At 33.8% G+C, this 6,515-nt stretch overlaps 1 long non-coding RNA gene across 1 annotated transcript; it reads left to right on the forward strand.

Moving 5' to 3' along the window:
* The first annotated feature begins 56 nt into the window (after nt 1-56).
* Nucleotides 57-3,715, forward strand: LOC107573212 (uncharacterized). Its single transcript, XR_001607465.1, has 3 exons — nt 57-142; nt 881-1,033; nt 2,351-3,715. It is a non-coding gene; the product is annotated as an uncharacterized lncRNA (long non-coding RNA).
* The last annotated feature ends 2,800 nt before the right edge of the window (nt 3,716-6,515 follow it).

Consider the following 6,515-nt stretch of genomic DNA (forward strand, 5'->3'; position numbering starts at 1 on the left):
ATCTTTATTACAGTTTTAGTTTTCTATAATAAACCTGCTCAAAGCATCTTCACATACCATCAAAATCATATTTTCTTTTTTGTTTTGCAGTCAAACTGGCAAGATCCGGACGCTGGTGTTTCCAGTGATGTACCTTAATGAGGTAAATTTTTAGAAAATCATCATCTGTATTTTTCTACAAGGCTTTTATAGCATGTCAAGTTTGTCTACGTGTCAGAACACGTGTTCCTGTCCAGTTTAAATAGTTAAACTCAAATAGTTGCAATGTCAAGGTCATGGACTCGCTTCCCAGAAAAATTACTGAAAAATGTCACTTTCATTTTTTTCACTCTCACATAAAGCCACAAATATCATATAGCAAACCTCAACTGCTGGATTGTTTATATATCGTCACAAAATTCAACTCTGTTATCATCCAGATCTAACTTGCTAAATGCAACTGTAAGGCATGAAGATAATAAGATATTATAAACATTAATATCATGATTTCTGTGAAGCTGCAGTCCCAGTCTTGACTTTTTCATCACATGTGTATTTGTTGCTTTGTTGAGATGCAAAATCAGGTGCAAAGTGCAACAGATAAAGCGTCCAAACCGGATGCAAAATTAACCTTTGAACGACACAAGGCAAAAATAAAAATAAAAATAAAGAGATAAACCAGTCTCGGCATTAGAGGATTAGATTTTTTTTTTTTTCTGGATAAAAGTGCACTAAATGAAAAAGATCATAGTTCTGTCGAATGAGATCTTAACTCTAAAGCAGTTATTTTGAGTTCACATTATCGGACAGAACAACGAAGCGCCTGAGCAGGAAATATGAAAGTGTTTTTCTTCATTTCTGTCTCTTCTGATCTTCTAAACGCGTCCATCCTGTTTTCCAGAGCGTCGTTATTGACGAGGAATCTGCCAAGAAGCTGTATGCGGTTGTTACCGAGGCTAATGTGATCGTCAACATCCCCTTCATAGTGATCAGTGTAGGCATCTTACTGGGCGTCATCTTCATCGTGTTCATGTGCCGACAGCATATGCCACCGGTGAGGATCTCGCATCACTTCCTTCACTAAAACTATTAAAAAACATTTCTGTTAACTGAAATAAATCTGCAATAACATAAAACATGTATAAAAAGGAAAAGAAAAATTTAATAAAATAAAATTTAATTAATGTTTTTCTTCTCTGCATTTCACCACTTCGCTAGCTTGTCTCATGAACCTGGAATTACATTTTACAAGTATTGTTGACTCTTTGATGAATTTCTTTTGTTCCTCTTTTGCAAGTCGCTTTAGGTAAACGTGTCTGCTAAATGCATAAATGTAAATAAAATATAAATATTAAATGAAGAACTTAAACTAAATGAAAATTTGAAATGTTGCCTTGATAACTAACTGAAATAAGCTTAAGTACTAAAATGACTAACTTCAACTAAAATAAAATGAAAATAAAACTGAAAAATAAATGTATTCTCTGCATTTCTCATTAACTTTAGCTTGCTTTCTAATCTAGTTGTCTAATAAACATAAAAGTGCCTTCTAAATACATAAATGTATATGTAAAATTAAATATTTAAAAAAAAATCGAAAATATTCGAAAAAATATTAGGTGCCACGCTGTCTTTGCAGGTGGTTTTCACTTTTGCTATATTTTCTTTGATGCAAACCACGATTTTGATATAAGGTAGAGGTAGAGTTGAGTGTCATCAGCATAGCAGTGATATGAAAAGCCATGTTTCTGAATGACAGAACCTAGTGATGCCATGTAGACCGAGAAGAGGAGTGGTCCAAGTACTGAGCCCTGAGGCACCCCAGTAGTTAGATGTTGTGACTTGGACACCTCTCCTCTCCAAGATATCATGAAGGACCTATCTGAGAGATAAAACTCAAACCACTGGAGTGTGGTTCCTGACATACATATATAATAATATATATATAGTAAAAATATGGAAAATAAAAGCTACTTCAAAATATTAAATAAAAACTATAATACTATACAAATAATACTAAAATAGCGCTGGTCACTAGTGCACTAGTTTTTAGATTCGAATGCTACATAATCAGCCCTAATTCGTCATACATGTAAAATTTTTTATGTGAAATGCACAGGAAACTCAAGTCACGTTTGATTCTAATAGAATTTATGTTGGCATTGAAATAAGTTAACTGAGTGATACTATAATAAGCATAAAAACACAAGAGCACACATAAATATTGCCTAAAATTGTCCAGTTATAATATTTTTTTCCATACAACACATTCTGTGATTGCAATTCTCCACAAAGGCCACATGCAGTGCTGCCTGTAAATTCATTTGCTGTATTTTAATGTCTTTTTCGAACTGTTTTTTTTCTCTTTCAGAGCACCGAGGCTGAGCGTCAGCCCCTGCTTTCATCGTAAACTCCCCAGACGTCATAATGAACCAACATGTGTTTAGACATTGAGCTTGATTTCTTTTTTTCACACGGCCAGAGTCGGTTCAAGGAGCATCGGTGCATGTGGCAGACGACTCAAAGTACAAAGTTTGTCTCAGGTCACCTGGCCTCGGATCCGGATCTTTCAAACGTGTTTTTAATGCATTTAATGCTTCAGATGATTGATTGAGTATCGCACAACCAAATAGCGCAGGAGTGTCCAAATCAGAAAAAATGTTTCATTTCCTAAACTGAATTATATATCAGAAAACACTAATAGAGACCGCAGATGTGATGCAACACGTTACACATCAGTGCTCGAGATATTGATGTCACCTGTACACATCACAACGATATTAATACACTTATGCAATTGCAATGAGCTCATCTGACAAATAAACTGACAGCGGTGCCAACGCATGCTGATTTCAGAACTAATGTAAGTTTTAGTCTGCTTCACGTGAATCTGAAAAGTCAATAATGTGCCACACGCATTTTAAAATCACTAAATCCTTTTTTAAAATGACCAAATAACTTGTTTTGGTGCCATGATGTATTTGCGCTTGTTTTCTCCTCAGCCATATAAGTGATTTTCTTAGATGCAAACCAAGATTTTGATGGTACATTGGCTCAAAAATGTTTTTAGAGTCAGCTAATACCACTTTTACAATATTTCTGAAAGAAATGGACCATAATCACTAATTTAAACTCTGTTTACAACTCTACAATTTCTTGAATAACCAGACACAACCTTGTTTTCAGTGTTCAGTAAATGCATCATCAAGTGTTTCATCAGTATTACCACAGCATTAAGAAGATTTGTTTTCTTGAACATTTCAGTTTCCTGAATATATTTAATGTTCATTTTCATGCACTGATCGGTTTAGTTTTTGTTTATGTTTAATAAACCTCATGTCCTGCATGGTTCATTTCATGTTTTATTCTTGCAGGTGTTTGGTGGCAGTTCATGGCTGGTTTTGGTGTTTTTTAGGTCTGAAAAGGGAAGATTTGAGGGTTGCTAATTTTGTTTCAGTGAAGTTCAGAATATCACTACAGTGCGTGATGTCTGTGGGTTTGATCTGAAACTGGTGTGATTTCAGTTTCACTTCAGCTTGACAGTAAATGTACTTTTCCCAGGATGGAAATCGTAATTAAATCTCCTGATTACGATGATTGTGAAATGATAACGTGAACTGTGTTTATGAATTAAGACCCAGTGTTGATGTTAGCTGACTGTTTTAGGTTTAAAAAAAGGAATGTTCATGATTGATTCCATTTTTTAAATTCATTTTTTATGCATTTATTTCATCATGTGAGCATTTTTAGTTTTCCTTAAAAAAATATTGCACTATCAATGTAACAAAAATAACGAGACAAACAAAATAATAAAAAAAGCATGTTGCACCATCTCAGTTTACGTGTCTGATATTTACAAAATAAATACGTCCTGATTCTTCTGGAAGCTGCAGCTGATAATGAAATAGATTTGCTACAGATGCTTTTGCCATGTGTGTTTGTATTTTATCAGATCAAACATCTCGGCCTCATTGAATCTGAATCAGAAACTATAGATGCAAAGTTAATATTTTACACGTTATCAAGATCTGTACAACTATAAAACATCGATGATGAAACTGGAGTTCTTGTAGACGTGTTCCTGAGGAGGTGAATGTGTCAAGAACACGCCGGGTCATATTTCGGCCCAAAATCAAATAAATTAAAACCGTTCTGATTTTGGAGGTTAACATGACCTGGACAATTCTTGGTGAGATTCACCTGAATACAGTCTTGAGATTGATGTAGATCTGAAAGTCTTCTGCCGTCTTTAGATGTTCTGTCAGATTGATGTAGGTCATGATGTTTGAGAAATCAAAGGGATGCACAATTTTAGCCATTTTGTTTTCCATCATTTGATTTGGTGCCCTCATCATTCATCCTCAGTCAGGCCTGTTGAGCTTTATTGAAGGAGCACGTGTGTTTCCTGAAAGAGAGGAAAAGTAGGTTATTTTTGAAGCACTCGCATAAGAATATGCCACTCTTAAAAAAATAGGAAATATAAAATGTGTGAAAACATTTCCGGCTTGTTGCTGGAGTGTAGCATAATTGCTGATTCACGAATAGCGGTCAATGTTTTCTGTGATAAACGCTTATCTGTTTGCAGCTTAAGGTTCAGGTTTCTGTGTGAAAGTCTTTTTGTGATTAGAGTTGTCAATAGGCAATCATAGATAAATTCACATTTCTCAGAGCCCTAAAAAAATCCTTCAAATGCAATCCAGCTTTGAACCGCACACGTATTGAATTACAATGTAGATGGTTTTTATGTCGATTAATCGATACAGTCATATAGCGATATTTCACGATAAATTTGCTTTACTTAGAGCGACAAAAAAAACAAACTTGTACAAACTTGAGAAAACGAAGCGAATCACGTGTTTCAATCGAATCACTTTCAAATAGGCCTACGATTTGGTTTTGAATCGTTTTATGTCTTCCTGCTAAATATTACCCACATTTTAAAGGATAAACATTTTATCACAGTGATGTATTTATCAGCTTGGTTTGAATGTATATTCATATATGTCTCCGACATCTTCAAGTGGCATCATTCATTTATTGGAGGGAAAGCATCTGAATGCTATATTTGTAAGTATCGGTTGATTTGATGAACGCTGTCATGTTTTGTGGTGTTAGTTGGTTTGTGGCCTTTATCCTGTTTGGTCAAATTACACAAGTCTTTTTTTTTTTTAATATATGCATTAAAAATGATGGCTAGAAATATATGAAAATGAACTTAAAGTTGACGTCCTCATGTCACAAACCGTCAATCTATCAACGAATTGAACTCTTAAAAATCCCGCTCGTTCTCTTTTCATGTCTGCTAAACCTTTTCATAGAAATACTTCTACAACAAGCATTTGGTTACACTTTACAAGAAGCTCTCATTTCTTAACTTTATAGTTAATACTAACATGGACTAATGAGCAATATAGGCCTGTAGCCTTTAGTTAAGAAAAAATATCTTTCATATGTAGTATAAATGTATATACTTTTATACTAATTTAGTTAATAAAATACAATTGTTAATGTTAGTTCACAGTGTATTAACTAATGCAAACAAACTGAAATGTATTAGTAAATATTAAAATTAGTCTAACTTTAAGATTAATCATCTAAATACTGTAGAAGTATGTTCATTGTCAGTTCTTCTTGACTATAGTGTTAATAAATTAACAAAGTATTACTGCCCGGTCTGTTGCATTCAATTGTTTTTTTATTTAATATTGCCAGAAAAATTGGAAAATGGCATCTTTTTCATTTTTTTAAGTAAATGAAGAAAAAAAATTGACTTAAATTTTTATGGTTAATTATATAAGCTGTTTGATTGATGATAGAAAATATTTAAGCTGTTTATCCATTTCCTGCCCCTGAAAGTAAAAATGAATTTTGAAGTTTTCCATTTTCAAAAAAATTTAAGAATGCAATGTACTGCATATTATTATTATTTTTTTTTATATATATATATACACATTTATATATTTTAAATATAAATGTGTGTATATATAGAGAGGGAGAGATGCACGTGTATTTATACTAATATATGTACATTTTTAAAAATATATAATTAACATGTTATAAAATTATATTCAAATTATAAATATATAAAAGTGTATACATTTATTTATATGTGTGTGTGTGTGAGAGAGAGAGAGAGAGAGAGAGACCAACAGTGTCTGTGTTTGGAAACAACAGTGATAAGAAATATATTTCCCAAGTATCAATGTGCCACATGAGTTTTTTTTCTTTTCTTTCCCCACTGTTTAATGTTAGACGTGATGATCATTCTTGTTTGAAATGTGCGAAAATTAAACAAAGTGCCGCTTTCACGTTCGCGGGCTTCACGCGGAGCGTGTAAACTGCGCATGCTCCTTGACCTTGCGATCAAACCACGCCCGCTTGATGTCGTCAGACCTGAAACACCCAGTATTTAGTCTGTGCCTCCAGTCTGTGCTGAAGCGCTGCTGTCAATCAAACTATCGTGGGAGGGGCCTGTCTGTGTGACGTCACACAGACAGGCATCTGAGATCGGCTCGATTTGAGAAAGGGGAAAACTT

The sequence above is a fragment of the Sinocyclocheilus grahami genome, unplaced genomic scaffold, assembly GCF_001515645.1.
Source record: "Sinocyclocheilus grahami isolate Dianchi unplaced genomic scaffold, SAMN03320097.WGS_v1.1 scaffold1892.1, whole genome shotgun sequence".
NCBI lineage: Eukaryota > Metazoa > Chordata > Actinopteri > Cypriniformes > Cyprinidae > Sinocyclocheilus > Sinocyclocheilus grahami.